We start from the raw sequence: 18,692 nt of genomic DNA, 5'->3' as shown, positions 1-18,692 counted from the left end.
GTTCATAAAACTAAAGCTAAAAATATTGTATGTGACAGATGTTATGGAAAGTCCGGTAAAAATTATAGAGACCGTAGAGCTATAATCCAGCCCCAACCCTCCATTTTATAGATAAGAGAAAAAATTTATTGAAGGGTTTCATGAAAAAAAGTTTCTGTACCCAAAGCTTTCTATTGTTCTTAAGGATCTGAAAAGTTCCATAACTTGATGTATATGCCAGATTATACCAGGATATTTTTATTATGACTAAAAAACAAACCAGCCAAATGCCCATCAGTAGGGTTGATTGAATAAATTATGGTATATCTACATAGTGAAGTACTGTGCTGATTTACAAAGGAAACAAAAGAAAACAAAGGAACAAGGAAGGTCTTTGTTTTGATATGGAAAAATCCTTAAGATATATTTCAGTTAAAAATAGAAATAAAGGCAAGGTGTAAAGTATATATTATCCTAATATTTGTGTCAAAAAGAGGTATTTGTTTTTGCTCCTATTTGTATAAGATGATCTCTGAAACTAATAATATTGCTTACATATTGTCAAGAATGGAAATTGGGCAGATGGAACAAGACCTCTCAAGACTTTTTGTTGCATATCCTTTTAAAAATACTTCTTAATATTTGAACCACTTGAATAAATTGCTTTCCCCCCCTCTCAAAGTAATCTATAATTTTAATAAAATTCCTGTTGTATACAATTGTAAATTGTTTTTAAATTTCCAATGGAAAAAGTGAATTGGCAAAAATAATCATGAGCCTTTTTTTTAACCCTCATAACAAATTTTTGGGTGTGTAGTACATTATTGTTAACTATAAGCATGATTATTGTATACCTGATCTCTAGAACATTTTTTTTATCTTGCGTAACTGAAACTGTGTACCCACTGAACTATAATGACCCATTTTCCCATCTCCCGGCCCCTGGCAGCCACATTCTACTTTCTGTTTTTGTCAGTTTGACCACTTCAGTTACTTGATATAAGTAGGAATCACACAGTAGTTGTCCTTCTGTGACAGGTTTATTTCATTTAGCATAACGTCCTCCAGGGTCATCCCTATTGTTGTGTGTGACAGGATTTCCTTCTTTTATCAAGACTAAATAGTATTCCATTATATGTATATACCACATTTTCTTTCTTCATTCATCCACTGATGGACATTTAGGTTGTTTCTACCTCTTGGCTATTATGAATCATGCTATAGTGAACGTGTGAGTACAAATACCTCTTCAAGAACCTGATTTCAATTCTTTTGGATAAATACCCAAAAGTAGGATTGCTGGATCATGTGGTACTTCTCTGTTTAATTTTCTGAAGAACCTCAGTACTGTTTTCCATAATGGCTATACCATTGTATATTCCTACCCACAGTGTACAAGAATTCCAGTTTCTCCATTCTCATTAACACTTATTTTGTTTTTTTTAAATTATGTTCACCCTAACAGGTGTGAAGTGATACATCTCTGGTTTTGATTTGTATTTCTCTGATGATGAGTGATGTTGAGCATCTTTTCTTATACCTCTGGTCCTTTTGTATGTTTTTGGAGAAGTGTTTATTCAAGTCTTTTGTCCATTTTTTAATTGGGCTTTTGTATTTTTGCTGCTGAGTTATAGGTGTTCCTTCAGAGATACGGTTTGCCAAGTAATTTCTTCCATTCCAAAGGTTGCTTTTTTAACTCTGTTAATTATTTCCTTTGCTGTGCAGAAGATTTTTTAGTTTGTTATAGTCTGGCTTGTCTATTTTTGCTTTTCTTCCTTTTTTGTTTTTTTTTACAAAGAGAGTGCACACGGTGTGCACGTGTGTGAATGGTGGGAAGAGGGGCGGAGGATCTCAAGCAGGCTCCATGCCCATCATTGAGCCCAACGTGGGGCTCAGTCTCACAACCCTGAAATCATGACCCAAGCTGAAATCAAGAGTCGGACACTTAACCAACTGAGCCACCAAGACGCCCCTCTATTTTTGTTTTTGTTGCCTGTGCTTTTGATATTGTAGCTAAGAAATCATTGCCAAGATCAGTGTCATGAAGCTTTTCCCCTAAGTTTTCTTCTAGAAGTCTTATAGTTTCAAGTCTTACATTTGATTCTTCGATCTATTTTGAGTTGCATTTGCTTTTTACAGTAGTTATTATTATTATTTTTAAAGATTTTTATTTTTTTAAGATTTTATTTATTTGGCAGAGTCTGAGACAGCAAGAGAGAAAACAAGCAGGGGGAGCGGCAGGCAGAGGGAGAAGCAGGCTCCCCGCTGAGCAGGGAGCCCGATACGGGGCTCGATTCCAGGACCCTGGGACCATGACCTAAGCCGAAGGCAGACGCTTAACGACTGAGCCACCCAAGTGCCCAGCAGTTATTATTTCTAAAATAAAAATGGAAAGCCCATTTTCTTGTTATCTGTGCCTCCTTTTAGTAGTTTTGGACGGATAGGCATTAGCTGTGTTAAATAGAGAAAAAGTGCCCACCAACTATGCCTAAACAGATAAACCTTTTTCCTTCAAAACAGATTAACTTCCTGAAGAGAGCTTGTGTATTACTTAGTTCTTCTAGAGTATCAAGATGATAAATAGATCATCCATTGGACAATGTATTTCCATCGTTATCATTGAATAGATTATAATTGGCTAAATTTTATAATACTGTATGTTAGGGAATATGTTAAATGAAATACTGTGTAAAAAAGTCTATGATTCATAGGAATTTCCTTTCCAGACTTTTTTTTCCAGCTTTACACCACATGAAAAAATTAAATGAGTGCATCCTTGCTAATAGAATGTCTAAAACCCAGCTCTTTTCATGATGGCCATTTAAAATGAAAATCAAGAGGAGCCATGTTATTGTTTATTCTCTCCTTTTTTACCCTTCAAGATTAGATTTTGCCTGTGGAAAGCAACATATTTGTATAAGGGGATGTGTATAACAAATCTTTCCATATAGAGAACAGTTCTGTTAATTGTGCCTTCTAACTCAAAAGATGCTGCAAAGCAAAGAAGTAATACGAGGGAGGATCTTCATGATAATTTAAACACTGTTTTGTATGGATTGGGACTTATGGGAAGGAATAATAACCTAGATCTATATCCTTAGAATTAATCCTATTTCTGGGTATAATGTAAAAAATTTTGTAAATTCAAGAACTGTTAAACTCTTAAAGATGAGTATTCTAAAAGACTAGTCTTTAGTGTTACTTTATATGTGGCTCTAAGTTAAGCCTTTAGATTGGATCATTTTATGAGACCAAGTAAACCTCTTTAAAGTGCCCTTTAAGTAACTGATTTAGTAATCAGCAAAAAAAAATTATTCTAAATTTATTGCAAAGCAAAAACAGTTATTGGATTTTTTTTTCCTTAAGGAAACAAGTGATGGAGATTTGTTGTTTATTACATTCTAATGTAGTCAGAAGTGAAAGTAAAGATTTTATTGTTACAGTCTTGCCTTATATTCTGCATGGTTAGTCCATGCCCTGCTGTGAGTATGGTCATTTGGAACTAAAAGACATCTTTCTTACTGAAAATGTGGATGTTTATGTTCTGAAGTACATAAAAATGCTTCTGAAATAGGACTTTACTAAATGCATTGTCTCTGATTCTATATATCAGCTTTAGTGTTTATCAACAAAAGTATATGTAGCCACAAAATGCATGTATAGAAATATTTAGTAGTTTGTATCTTAGCTGAGTGACTATATTTGTGCCATAATATATTCTATGAGAATAAATTTTCTTTGGATTCCAAAAGTAGTGCTTATTTTAGACAATTTGGGAAATAACTGGAAAATACTCTTCCTTGTATTTTAAGTTTCAGAAGGCAGTTAAACTTTGAAATTTATGTAGAATCATGAAAGTTGAGCTTAGAACAAATTTTTGGTAATCAACAGGCTAAACCACTTGGTAGGAGAAGGGTTTTGTGGTATTGAATACTAGCATTATTCAGTCATATAATTTTGAAATGTGCCGTTACTCTTGTTACATGGAACTAGAGCATAAGAAAATGAAGGCCATTGGGGCTGCTGGGTGGGCGTCTGCCTTTGGCTCAGGTCATGATCTCCAGGTCCTAGGATCAAACCCTGTGTCGGGCTCCCGGCTCCTCGGGAGCCTGCTTCTCCCTCTCCCTCTGCCTCTCCCCCTGCTTGTGCTCTCTTATCTCTCAAATGAATAAATAAAATCTTAAAAAAAGAAAAAAAAGGAAAAAGAAAATGAAGGCCATTAAATAAACAGCAGTTATGGGCAATACCCACATTTTTGGACATGTCAGCTGTACTTGTTCTTTGCTTCCTAGTTGACATCACTAACCATTCCTGTCATCTTTATCATATTTATTTCATTGATTCCCTGGAATGCAAACATAGGAAAGTGGCAGTTAGACATCAGGCATGAGATGTCAGAATATATTTCTGTCTTGACACATAAATGAGGGTGTTTTAGAAACTCCACGTAGGTAATTGTTTATACTGTTCTCCTTTGAAGTGGGAAGTACTTTGATAACTTTGAGTTAGCAGCGATTTTGTGGTTGTCTCAATCTTTCTGAGAAGCTGCTGTTGTAGATTTAAATAAACTGAGATAATGAGAATAAAGGGGAGAAATAATAGGGCAGGCCTTGTTTTTAAAGTAGCAATTATTTATTGCCTAGGATGTCTCTTTTAGGAATCCAGTTTTTAGCTTTTCTTAGTCCATATTATCTTTAATTTCTAATTTTCAATTCAGGAAGAGAAATGACTCTCTTTGTACCTCAGTATGGATAGCCATTAGTATGTACATGTGTGGCTTCTGTAATTTTAAAAGCCTGGGCCAGATGCAAGTCTTTGAAGTGGCAGTGTTTGTAAAGTTAAGGGAAGAGGCAAATACAATAGTATTTATATGTTAAGATTACTGTTTAATAAAAGTATAGGAAGAAAAAAGTGAATAAACGTTACTGGATATTTACAAGGTTTATATTTGGATGGCGAGCTTGTATGTTATTTTCTTCTTTCTGGCTTTGTGAATCCATCTTTTCAGGAGTGTATCAGGAAAAAAGTAAACTCAAAAGACCTCTATGGGGCACCTGGGTGGCTCAGTCGTTAAGTGTCTACCTTCAGGTCAGTTCATGATCCCAGCATCCTGGGATTTAGCCCCACATTGGGCTCCCTGCTCGACAGGGAGCCTGCTTCTCCCTCTCCAGCTCCCTCTGCTTGTGTTCGCTCTCTTGCTGTCTCTCTCTGTCAAACAACAAAAAAAAAGACCTTTGAAACCCTTCTTATTCAGTGGGGCTAAGCCCCTGTTTTGTTGTTTGATGCATATGGGAATTGTACCTTAAATATTTTAAGTCAGAATCTGTAAGTGCATTCATTCATGCACATATCAAAAATATAAAAGAAATTTTTTTCTTTGACTATGAATCTATTTTTGGGAGTTGCACATTTGTTTTATAAAGCACACTTACAATAGTCTGTATTTTCCACTTTGGGCTTCTTTAATATGTAACAAAAGAAACCGAATACCTTTGCAAAGCAGCCTAGATCTCCAGATTTTTTTCTCAAGTTTTTTGCTATTGTCTTGTCAATATCTGATTCAAGAGCAATTTTTACTTGATCTTCCCAGAGTATCCAATTTGATTTTCATGGAAGCAACAGCCCTCTTACATTTGCACTCATGTATCATTGATTTATACACTTACAATATTAAATATAACTGGTTGTAAACTAGTTTGGGGATGAACAGTTGACCAAAAGGTGAACTTAATAAAACTAGCATCTTTGTTCTTCGTTACTGTGTATATTATATAGTATGTATTCTGCTGGGCGGTGGTGGGCATCTGGCTTCTGTAACTTAGCATAATATTTTGAGATTTATTCATGTGTATATATCAGTAGGTCTTTCCTTTCAATGAATAAGTAATTCATTGTATGGATATACTACCATTTGTTTAATCACTTATTTGATAAACATATTGATGTTTTCTGTTTGCAACTATTAAAAATAAAGGTGAAGATTTGGTCACAAGACTTTGGATATATGTTTTCATTTTTCTTTTTGTACTTGCATTTTCTTTTTGGGTAAATACATAGGCATGGAATGGCTGGGTTCTATGGTCAGATGTATGTTTGACTTTTTAAGAAACTCTCAAACTGTTTTCCAGAGTAGTTGTCCAATTTTATATTCCTACCAGCTGTTCATGAGAATTCCAGTTTCTCCACATTCTCGTGAAGACTTGGTATAGTATGGTCATTTAATCTTAGCCATTTTAATAAGTAATGTGTGATATCTCATTGTGCTTTTAATTTTCTTTTCCCTAATGAGTAGGAATTTTGAACATCTTTTCACATTTTTATCTGTTGTCTGTATCTCCTTTGGGGTAGTATCCGAATCTTTGTCCATTCAGAAAACTTAGGTTGATTGTTTTCTGCATATACTAGATGCAAATCTTTTGTTGGCTATATATTTTGCAAATATTACCTCCTTTTCTGTGGCTTTCCTTTTAATTTTCATGTCTTTTGATTTCAGTGAAGTTGAATATATTATTTTTTGCTTTTGTAGTTCTTGCTTGTGATATATTTAAGAAATATTTGCGAACCCAAAGTTATTAGGCTTGTATTTTTTCTAGAAGTTTTATAATTTTAGTTCCTATGTTTAGGTCTCTGATCCATTTTGCTTTTGTTTTTCTATGTAGTGTGAAGTATGTTTTTAAACATATGGCTATCCTTGTTCTTATATCATTTATTTGAAAAAGTGATCAGTTTTCCTGTTGAACTGCCTTGCTAACTTTGTCAAAAATCAATTGATCATATATGTATGGTTATATTTTTAGATTAACTGTTCTGTTTCTTTGATCGTGGTGTCTGTCTTTACACCAATACTACACTGTCTTGATTACTGTAACTTGATAATATTCTTGAGATAAAGTAGTATAAGTTCTCTAATTCTGATCTTTTTCAAAATTGTTTTAGCTATTCTAGATCCTTTGCATTTCCATATGTTTTAGAGTTGTATGATACCAAATATTTATACCAGAAAGCCTGCTAGAATTTTAATTGGAAGTGCATGGCATCTATATATAAATTTGGGAGAGAATTGACATCTTAACAATAGTCTTTCAATCATGAACATGGTATATCTATTTAGGTCTTATTTAATATTTTTCTCAGCAGTGTTTTGTAATTTTTACTGTATGTCTTATATATCTTTTTGAAAATTTATCCATATTCCTATGCTTTTTTAAATGGTAGTTTTGAAAGTTTTAATATTTGATTGTTATTGGCATATAGAAATAAATTGACATGTGTTACTGGTTTTTGTATATCGTAACCTTGCTAAACTCATTAATTCTCCTAGGTCTTTTGTAGATTCCTTAGGAATTTCTGCAGAGACAACTATGCTTTCTGCAACAAAAGGCAGTTTTACTTTTTGCTCTTTAATTTGTGTGCCTTTATTTCATTTTCTTACCTTACTGCACTGGCTAGAGCCTCCAGGACAGTATTGCATGAAAGTGGTGAGAATGGACATTCTTGCTATATTACTAATCTTAGGGTAGAAACATCCAGTATTTCAATAATGCTATTAGCTATAGAGTTGTCAAAGGTATCCTTTTATCATTTTGAGGAAATTCCCTTCTATTCCTACTGTGCTGAGATTTTTGTCATGAATGGATATTGGATTTTGTCAAATGCTTTCCCTGCATATATTAAGATGATCATATCGTTTTTCTTTTTTAGTTTGTTAATATGATGAATTGCATTGACTTTTGAATGTTAAACCAACTTTGAATTCCCACATGGGTTTGATGATTATCCTTTTATGTATTATACTCATTTAACTAAATTTTGCCTCTGTGTTCCTATGGTATTTGGTCTGTAGTAGTTTTTTTGGGGGGGGAGGAGGCATATGATCTTTATTGAGCTTATCCACTGGAATGGAAATAATGTCTGTATGGAACCAAACGTTTGTTACTATAACTTCTTCCTCACAATTAAAATCCAAACAATTTTTTAAAAACAGTCAACTCAATCAAAATGCACTACTTAAGAATCAGTAGCTTCTTTGAAGCCACAGTAAGACAGTAACATGGTTGAGGCGTGAATGCAGAAATTTGGTTGGTTAGAAAGCTAATTAAATTTCCAACTTGCTCAAATAGGATTACAGAAAAGCAAAATTGTGTTTTTCACAGAAATACAGTCCCCTGGAATCACAACACTGGACAGCTGTTAAGAGTACTTAGAGTCCTGAGATAATAAGGAATCCAGGCATCCTTTCAACAGTCTTCAGTTGTCCTTTCCTCCCAATCAGAGATTTGTGCATGTGTGGAATGACACCACCACCAGCAATTGTAGCCTTGACCAGAGAGTCCAACTCTTCATCTCCAGGAATAGCAAGTTGCAAGCGAGCAGGGGTAGTACGCTTTACCTTCAACTCTTTTGATGCTGTCCTGCCAATTCAGGTACCTCTGCAATGACGTACTCCAGGCTGGCTGAGCCGTACACCACGGCAGGTGTCGGCAGGTGTCGGCAGGTGTCGGCAGGTGTCGATGAGTATGGCCCACTGGCAGCTGCAAGCCGGCTGTCTGCAAGTGGAAACTGCCTTTGTCTTGGCCTCTCCAGAGTCACGCCAGCCTTTCTGCCATCGATTTCGAATTCTGCTGAAACTCAAACAAGCACAGCAGAGCAAGGACTGGTCAGGCAGCCAGCAAGATCCTGCCACCGAGGCCTTTGTTGTACGGTGCTTTCCAACTCTAGTGTCCTGTGGTATCTGTCTCTTTCCGGTATCACAGTAATGGTGGCTGCGTAAAGTGAGTTGGGAAGTGTTCTGTCTTCAGTTTTCTTTAAATTTGTGTTGAATTGGTATTTTTCTTAAATGTTTGGTAGAATTTCCTAGTGAAGCAATCTGGACCTATTGTTTTATATGTGGGAAGGTCCGTTTCTTTGTTTTGTGGGAAGGTTTTCATCTACAAATTTGACATCTTTAGTAGATAAAAGGTTATTCAGTTCAGTTACCTATACTTAAGTGAGCTTTGTTAATTTTTGTTTACCAAAGAATTTGGCCATTTCTTCTAAGTTGTCAAATATATTGGCATAGAGTTGTTTATATAATGTACTTTTATTTTGTGTAGTGACTTCTCCTTATTCCTGATGTTGATAATTTTGTCTTTTCTTCTTTCTTCTTATTAGTCTGGCTACAGACTTACAGTTTTTATTCATTTTTCTGTATTTTCTCTTTTCTATTTTGTTGATTTCTTCTTTTTATTTACTGTTTCTAGGTTTTTAGGGCAAAGCTTAGTTCATTAATATTAGACATTCCTTCTTTTTAAATATGGTCATGTAGTACTGTTAAGTTTCCCTGTAAGCACTGCTTTAGCTACATCTAAAGAAATTTCAGTATATTTCAGTTTTATTAGGATCAAAATGCTTTTCTATTTGCTTTTTTGGTGTTTTCTTTGTCCTTGGGGTTACTTGAAGCATGTTGTTTAGTTCAAATATTTGTAGACTTTTCAAATACCTTTTCTGTTATTGGTTGTTAATTTAATCCCATTGTAGTCAGAGAACATCCTTTGTGTGATTTGAATTCTTTCATATTTATCAAGCCTTGTTTTATGAATCAGAGTATGGTCTATCTTGTTAAATGTTCCAGGTGCACTTGAAAAGAATGTGTATCTGTGTTCTGGTTGGAGTGTTCTGTAAATGCCAATTGGCCAGATAGTATTGTTCAAGCTTTCTATATCTTTACTGGTTGGTGAAATCACTAATTATATTTGTGGATTTGTCTATTATTTTGAGTTTTTTAGTTGTGTATTTTGAGACCTAAAGGTGCACAGGTTTTTAAGGTCATGTCTGCTTGATAAATTGACCGCTTTATTATTATGGAATAACCTTTTTTCTCTAGCAATATTCTTTCTTCTGAAATCCATTCTGTTAATGTTGCAGCATTTCTTTTTCTTTAGTGCTTGCAGTTCTTGGTCACGCCGCTTCGAAGAATGAATGAAGAGGTAGACCAGACAAAGGGTGGTGGGCAGCAAAGCCAAGTTTACTGAGCAACAGTACAAAGCTCCTGAAGAGGGAGGAAGGGGACCTGAGAGGGTTGCCACCAGAGTTTCCAAGCCTAGGGGTTTTTATGGGCTTATTGGTGGGCTGTTTTAATCTGATTAACCCTCCATGCACCTGTCACCCACCCAGATTTTTTTCCACTTGCTCATCTACATATCAGGTAGTTGTTGGTGTGGGAAAGGGTAGAGGGCTCCTTCCAGGGCGGTGTAAAATCCTTTTAAGGGTGATTTCCTCTTAGGGTGGGGTCCCTGCCTGCCTTTCTTCTTACTATCCTTCATTGTTAATATGGCCACTCAGCTTTCTTTTGATTTATGTTAACATGATAAATGTTTCATTCCATCCTTTTCCTTTTAAATCCTTTGTTTCTTTTATTTAAGGTGGGTTGCTTGTAGGCAGGATATACTTGAATCTTGCTTTTTTTATCCAGTTTGACAATCTCTGCCTTTTCATTGCATTTTATATATTATTAACTCTTAATAAGCAAATACCAACTTTCCAAAGATACGAAACTCTAAAATATAAAAATTAATATCAAAACTCTTTGTTATTAAAATATAAAAATGACAATAAGTAATATCTAGTTTACGTGTAAGAGTGGAAACTATAATCTGATCAGAATTTCTTCATATATTTGGGCGCCTGGGTGGCTCACTCGGTTAAGCGTCTGTCTTCAGCTCAGTTCATGATCCCAGGGTCCTGGGATCCAGCCCTGTGTTGGGCTCCCTGCTCAGTGGAGAGCCTGCTTCTCCCTCTCCCTTTGCTCCTCCCCCCTGCTTGTGTGCTCTTTCTCTCTCTCAAATAAATAAATAAAATCTTAAAAAAAAAAGAATTTCTTCATATATAGTAGAATCTTGGAAAATGAATACCTTTAACATGGTTTTTGAATTAGTGGTTGTATCCAAAAATTATTTCAGACTAAAAGGATGGGAACAGCAAGGTCAGTTAGAATCAATAAATATTCCATTTAAATGTGTTTGTTAACAGTTTATTCTCAAGAACATTTTAAATATTTCATGTATGCCTCCCATAATGATGGTTATAGCTTCCTTGAAGGAGGAATTGCCTAGCCTTTGGAGACCTAATGGTTGATGGGGAGCAGGGAAAGAGATGGGACACACATCTAGCTCAGAAGAATCAGTACCATGAATGGATGTCTCGACTGGAACACCCTTTCAACTAGTTTATGCCGTGAAGTTGAATAGTGTTATTTTTCACAGCTCTAAACTGTTTCAAAAATTACTGTAAATTCCAAATGGGGATACCAGTGAGCTGTTTACATAGAAAAAAAGACTATTCTATAACTGTCTTTTTTTTTTTTTAAAGATTTTATTTATTTGAGAGAGAGAGAGAAAGAGAGAGAAAGCACTTGAGATGGGGGGAGGGTCAGAGGGAGAAACAGACTCCCTGCCGAGCAGGGAGCCCAATGCGGGACTCGATCCCAGGACTCCAGGATCATGACCTGAGCCGAAGGCAGTCGCTTAACCAACTGAGCCACCCAGGCACCCTATAACTGTCTTCTTAATAAACCAAAATAAATACTCTATAGAACTTGAATTCTCAGTTCCTGGACCATCATATCAGCATCACCTAGGAACTTGATAGAAATGTAAATTCCTTGGGCCCTGAATTAGTTAACTGGAAAATGTGGGAAGGCAGGAATCTATATTTTACAAATCCCGCAAGTCATTCTGTTACATGCTCAAACTGAAAACCATTGCTTTACAGAATGATATATATATCAGGCTCTAGTGAAATAATGACAGGTTTTCAGCATCACGAATTCTAATTCTCAAACAGCTGTTGAATTAGGTTTTAATGATCTCCAAACCCAGGTGGAGTTGAGTCCTAGTTTCTCCTTTTTTACTTACTAGTCAATGGAGCATCAGGTGCAGTTGTTGAAGTGTGAAAATAATTCAGCTTTGTAGACAGTATTGGCATTTCTTTCTTGATTTTGAAAATGCTTTAATTTTCTTGGTATGGTATTTTTTTCAGTAATCAAAGCACATCTATTTTAGTGGCAGTTTGGACTTATGCTAAAATTTGAGGAAATTTCTGAATCTTCCTGCCAGTTTAATATTAAAATTAATATGTTAGCTGGATTACAAAGTTTACATATAATTGAATCCCCCCTATTGTATTTTTCCTCCAGTGTTTACATTTATGCTTTAGGAACAATTTTTGTCTTCCCTGAATAAATTTTTATCTTCAGATCTTTCATATTATCACATCTTTATTTTACTTTAAAAGGGAATGCTAGAGATTTATTTTAATAAAGTGCATTCTGTAGTAATAAGGCTCAAATATATGCTTTCTGAGTTAGAAAACTCATCAAGCCCTCAAAAAGCATTCCAAAGGCATATCAGTAAGATGTAAAGCTAAGGGTATAGGTCTTACAACTGCTTTACTTGTTGAAGTGCACTAAATATGGATATTTAAAAGTGGACAGTGTGGCCAGAAACACTTAAAATGTTTGTTAGTAGGTAAGCACATGATTTTGCAGTAATATTCTAAGATTGGTTTTGGTTGTATTGCACATATAGGTAGTGTTAGTGAAAGAAATCTTTAGATTGAAGGCTGATGGTCTTAGATTCTTTTTTTTTTTTTAAGATTTTATTTATTTGAGAGGGAGAGAATGAGAGACAGAGAGCATGAGAGGGAAGAGGGTCAGAGGGAGAAGCAGACTCCCTACCTTGCAGGGAGCCCGATGCGGGACTCGACCCCGGAACTCCAGGATCACGACCCGAGCCGAAGGCAGTAGCCTAACCAACTGAGCCACCCAGGTGCCCCGTATATTCTGTTTTGATGCTCTTTATTTTTAACTCTCTACTTCTCCTTCATGATCCCATTCACTCCCTTGACATCAGTTGCTGCCTTTGGTTGTGACTCCTGAAGTTCTGTCTCTAATTCAGAAATTTCTCCTGAGTTGTATATCTTCAGCAACCTACACATTATTGCCTGGACATTCCAATGGACTATGTCTAAAACTGATAATCCAGGTTTTCCTCACACTAGTCCTGTGAATGTTTATGGAATCAGAGTTACATAATAGCCTATTCTTCACTTGGTCTTGACCCCAGATGTTTGCGTAGGACCTTATTCTCCATTAAAATGTCATTCTGAGTCTTCTGGAAATCTTCCAGAAGTGTCTCAAATGTGGTTAAAAAACAAAACAAAACAGTAGAATCCTGTCTACCTCGAAGCATCTGCCCTATCTCCTTTTTGTCAACTGAGCAACCATCTCCGATCAAGCATCATTGTCTCTGCTGCTTCCCCAAGAGAAAATGTCAGAAAGTTACTAGAGCCTCATGGTGCTGAGATTGATACTAAGTTCCATGTGGAAATATATCCGACCCCATCCGTGTCATACTTTATCACTTGTGAATCTGATTTGTGTGCCCATATAGGGAGATGGCTAACTATATAACAACTGTTCATGCTTTCCCTCTCATAGTATGTCTTTATTGCTAAGAAGCAACTGCCCACCCAAGGCTAAATTTTTTTTACCACCACCCCTGCAGCTAGGTGTAGCCATATGATTAATGTTTGCCAGGATAGTTGAGATGTCATAGTGTTTTCTCCACCCTCTCTTGCCACATCTGCTAACTGGCTGCAAAATACTTTGAGTTCCTGGAGGAATGTCAAAGTTATAAGAAGGAAGGAAGCTGATTCCTTGAATCATTGTATAAAAGGCCATCTACCAGTCTGGAACACTCACATTGGTACTTGAATAAGAACTAAACTTCTGTTATGGTAAATGATTGGAATTTTATGTGTTCTAGTACTTGATGTTTCCCTAACTAGAATAATACCCCTGTGTATTACAGAGCCTTAAAAACAGCTCCTTTATCATCGTCCTGCATTTCCTTTCTCCAACAGCTCGAACACATGGGTATATGGCTATCCATGGGGCTAGGAGAGAACAGATGCCATATTACACTCTGCAGTCCAGATCTTTTCTGCTATTGTGCTTTCTCTACCCTTTCTTCTAGACCTCTTGGACTTGGTAGTAGTATTATATAAACTCAAAAAGCCCTTATGAAATAGACTCTTCAACATACCACCTACATATTTGATTTCTCAGTTGGAACTTCAATGTAGATTACCAAATATCTTGAATTCCTTTCTTCTCCTACCCCAGTTGCTCTTCTTCCTGTTCCTAATGCTCAAACTTGGTGAATGGCACCATGTTCCTCCTCAGTACAGAAGCTTAGAGAAAAGCCTTAACCTCTTCCAGCTTCTCATCTACTTTTTTTCACCTAAGCTTTTATTAGTCTGTCTCCTACCAGTTCGAAAGCTTCATCTGTACTGCAACTACCTTCCTTCAGGTCTTTATCTCCATTATGTCTTCAGAAGATTAATAGTCAATTCCAGGGGTATCAGTCTATAAAGTGATGCCCCATGGAACCTTGCATTGTGGAGGTCTTATATGGGCTGTTACTTAAAACTCTTCAAGAATGTGTCTACATTGCTTACAAAGAAGTTGTTCTCAAGGTATGGTCCGTGGATATCAGGGGTTCTCAAGACCTTTTCAGGGTGTTCACAAAGTACTCCACAACTATTTCCATAATAATTCTGAGTTGTTAGTTGCCTTTTTCACTAGTTTTCATTTGTACCTGGTACAAAGGAATTGTGACATCAGATTGTACTAGTTATCTTTGTATTCTTTACCACATTGATTCATAGTTACAAAATGAGGCCATTTTCAGTAAGAATGTCCATAAAGCAGTCAAAACCATTGACTTTATTAAATCTTGACTATTTAGCATATGTCTTTTTAATATTCTGTGACAAAATGGAAAGTACACCAAGCACTTCTGCATACCAAAAGTACAATGGTCGTCTTGAGGGAAAGTACTTGTTTTGGTTGGCACAAGTCAACAAGCCACTTTTCCATAAATTACTGTTTTTACTTGAAAGAAAAATTAACAGACAAACTGTGTTTATTCAGAGTGGGGTAGACATTTTCTCAGAAACAGTGAACTTGTCACTTCAAGGAAAACCAACTGACAGTATTTATTGCTATTATAAAATTTGACAAACTTGTGGCTGCCACCACAAACATGACAGCTTCCTAGTACTTAAGGACTTTTCTCGTGAGAAGGGCAGTGATATAATGCTTGTGATTTTTTTGCATGGGGGTGGGATTGTATCATCAAATGTGTTAACATTTGGAGGATCTGTATAACACCATGAACCAGTATTTTTCAAATGACAGTATAAGGTATATCAATATAACAGTGTATGAAGAGTTTATTAATATGGCTTTATATCCCATTGTAATTAACCTTTAAGAAACTAACACTTGTTGAGTTTAGTGTCAAGAATATTCCCAATTGTTTGCAAAAGCTATTAAAATATTCCTTTTTCAACTGTGTATGTGTATGAGTCTGATTTTCTTCATAGACTCCAATCCAAAGAATATATATTTTCATTTTGAATGGAGAAGCAGGTATGAGAATCTAGTTTTCTTTCAGTAAGCCAAATATTTATAAAAAGATATGTAAAAACTCTTTACTAAATTTTTTTTTGTTTTGGAAAAATACAAAAATATGCCATTAATTTTAACATGTTTTATTATTTTTAAATGAATTAATATTTTTAAAGTTTTACAGTTTTTATTTTTACTAGGATGATAATATAATCCACATGAACAAAAACTCTTTGAAGTCCTCAATTTTTAGGCATATAAAAGAGGTTCCAAGATCAGTAAGTTTGAGAACTGCTGACTTCAAAGTTCATATTCCCAGAATGGTGATTAAGACACTGTGATCTGGCCTCTGCACACTTGTTTGTGTCAGGTTTTACCTCTTGCCCTTACCCCTTCTCCCATATTCTAAGCTTATCAAGAACCACCTTTAGGGCCTACATGCACCATTCAGTATTGTGCCTCCAAGCCCTTTTCCATAGTCACACCATTTTATATTCCCACTAGCAGTGCATGAAGGTTCCAATTCCTCTACATCCTTATTGTTTGGTTGGTTGGTCTGGTTTGGTTTAATTATAGCCATCCTAGTAGGTGTGACTGGTTTTGATTTGTATTTCCCTAACAACTAATGATGTTGAGCATTTTTTTTTATATGTTTGTTGGTCATTTATGTATCATCTTTGGAGAAGTATCTATTCAGATGCTTTGCCCATGTGAGTATTTTCTTCACAGTCAGTATGTGTCCATATGAGTAAGTTTACATTTCCCCTTCAATGTGTAAGAGAAAGGAAATTTTAAACTTAAGAGAAGGAAAAAAGCACTTAGGAGGTTAAAAGTTAAAATGAGAGTTTAGATATAAAGTTTACATATAAACATTCCTCTAAAGTTTTCACTATCAGCTCATTTTTTGGATATGGATAAATATTTGTTGCTGTGGCATTGCAATACTGCATAATGAAATATCCGGAAGAGGTAAATCTATGGAGACAACACAGATTGGTAGTTGCCTGGGGTCAGGGGAGAAGGAAATGGGGAGCATTTGCTTACTGGGTGTCAGATTTCCTTCAGGGTGAAGAAGTGTTCAGAACTAGATAGAAATGGCAGTTGCTCACATTGTGAATGTGCTAAATGCCACTGAATTGTTTACTTTAAAATGATTAATTTTATGAGAACTTCACTTTTAAAAATTATCAAAAATAAAAAAGTACTCTCAAGATCTTATTAAATGGGTTCATTAATATTAAAAACAAAAGCATTTGTAAGACACTCAACAGTGTATAAAGTGCTCATTTTTTTAGAATTTTTTTAATTTATTCATTTGAGACAGAGAGAGAGAGAGCAGGAGCAGTGGGGAGAGGAAGAGGGAGAAGCAGACTCCCTGCTGAGCAGGGAGCCCGACGTGGGGCTCAATCCCAGGACCTGGAGATCACGACCTGATCCGAAGGCAGACGCCCAACTGACTGAGCCACCCAGGCGCCCCAGCACTCATTTATTTTTAATTTAACAAATACTTACTGAGTGCCTTTACATGCAGTGACTTCTCCTAGGCCTTGCAATATAGGTTTTACATATACATTATTCTTGTGCATTAATCCTTAACATTAATGAAAATACATTATAAAAATCAAATTTTCTTTCCAAACTTCATCTCACTGATGAACTACCACTAAAAATATATTGGTCAATGCTCTTGAGATGATTAGGTAAGAATAAGAAAGTAGCTGTTAAATATCACATCAATCCAGTGACCACCAGTATAATTCTTTTTGTTGTTAGGTTACTAAGTTAAAGACATATGAGTTATATTTTACTTAATATACTTGCTAAGCTTGATTGTAGTTTTTTACAGTTATTACACAAATTAAAAAATGTGAAATTCTCCTAAGTTATAACCTTCTTTTATTATCAATCTAAGAAATACACTAATCACCTATATAAAATAATAATATTGGTAGTAGCTAACATGGAGTTCTCACTATGTATTTTAAATTTATATGCATCATCTGTTATATGCATGCTCTGTGGTAAGTTTTTATATGCATTCTCATGTTTTGATTTTTTAAAACAGCCCAAATTACCATCTAGATGAGGAAACTGAGTGTGAAAGAAGTGATCCCCATTTGAATACTGATGTTGAATACTGATGTCAGGATACTGTTCCCATGTGCTCCACATTTAACTGGTTGTCTGAGATTGATTGATTTATTAAAGATTTTATTTATTTATTTGACAGAGAGAGATACAGCGAGAGAGGGAACACAAGCAGGGGGAGTGGAGAGGGACAAGCAGACCTCCTGCTGAGCAGAGAGCCCGATGCGGGGCTCGATCCCAGGACCCTGGGATCATGACCTGAGCCGAAGGCAGATGCTTAATGACTGAGCCACCCAGGCACCCCTGGTTGCGTGAGATTTAGTCTGTTTCTATATTAGTATAGAGTTGAACCGCACAGTTAAATCAGAATGATAATATTATAGAAGTACTTTTTTTTTAGGTACTTATTTTTTAAATATAAAATATTATAGTTAAAAATCATAGGTAAACCAACTTTAAGACTTCATTCTTTATGCATCTCCATCACTTGAAATGAATAATTTGATAGAAAATGGGGATTCAAGCAATCTATTCCTATTTTCAATTTCCATCAGTGAACAAAAAGAAAGAACATTTAAAATTATAGTCCAAGGAATGAAAAGAAAAACTAGTGAGGAAAGGGAACAGAGCCTTAGGAACTCTAAGGGACATGATCAAGTGGACCAACATACACTGTTAATCTTAACTGCAGACCCTTTGTATGTAATAAGTGGCTTTTTTCTTGCTGCTTTCAAGATTCTCACTTTGGCCTTGGCTTTTAACAGTTTAATTTGTCACTGTGGATCTCTTTGAGTTTATCCTTCTCGTAGTTCATTGAGCTTGAATGTATAGATTCATGTCTTATAACAAGTTTTGGAGGTTTTCAACCTTTTTTTCTGCACGTAAGTCCTGTATATGTTTTGTTAGATTTACAACTGGCTATTTTTTGTGTGTGATTATAGATAATATTGTAATTTTTATTTTTGTGTCTATGTGTTTATTTTTAGTATAGAAATACAGTTGTATTTTGTATTTTTTTTTAATTTATTTTTTTTGAGGGGGAGGGGCAAGCAGAGGGAAAGGGAGAGAGAGAATCTTAAGCAGGCTCCACACCCAGCATGGAGCCCGACGCAGGGCTCGATCTCATGACCCTGAGATCATGACCTGAGCCGAAATGAAGAGTAGGACATTTAAC

The 18,692-nt window shown here is 35.6% G+C and overlaps 1 protein-coding gene and 1 pseudogene across 4 annotated transcripts in view; one reads left to right on the top strand and one right to left on the bottom strand.

Annotated features, from left to right (window-relative positions):
- Positions 1–18,692, top strand: part of HS2ST1 (heparan sulfate 2-O-sulfotransferase 1) — a 171,514-nt gene that overhangs the window by 108,331 nt on the left and 44,491 nt on the right. The window lies entirely within an intron of this gene.
- LOC112824267 (histone H2A.Z pseudogene) lies at positions 8,118–13,907 on the bottom strand (annotated as a pseudogene).

This window comes from Callorhinus ursinus, unplaced genomic scaffold, assembly GCF_003265705.2.
Source record: "Callorhinus ursinus isolate GAN/ISIS: 27379988/994484 unplaced genomic scaffold, GSC_fseal_2.0 scaffold9, whole genome shotgun sequence".
NCBI classification, from domain to species: Eukaryota; Metazoa; Chordata; class Mammalia; order Carnivora; family Otariidae; genus Callorhinus; species Callorhinus ursinus.
This window is presented reverse-complemented; position numbering and strand designations above follow the sequence as displayed.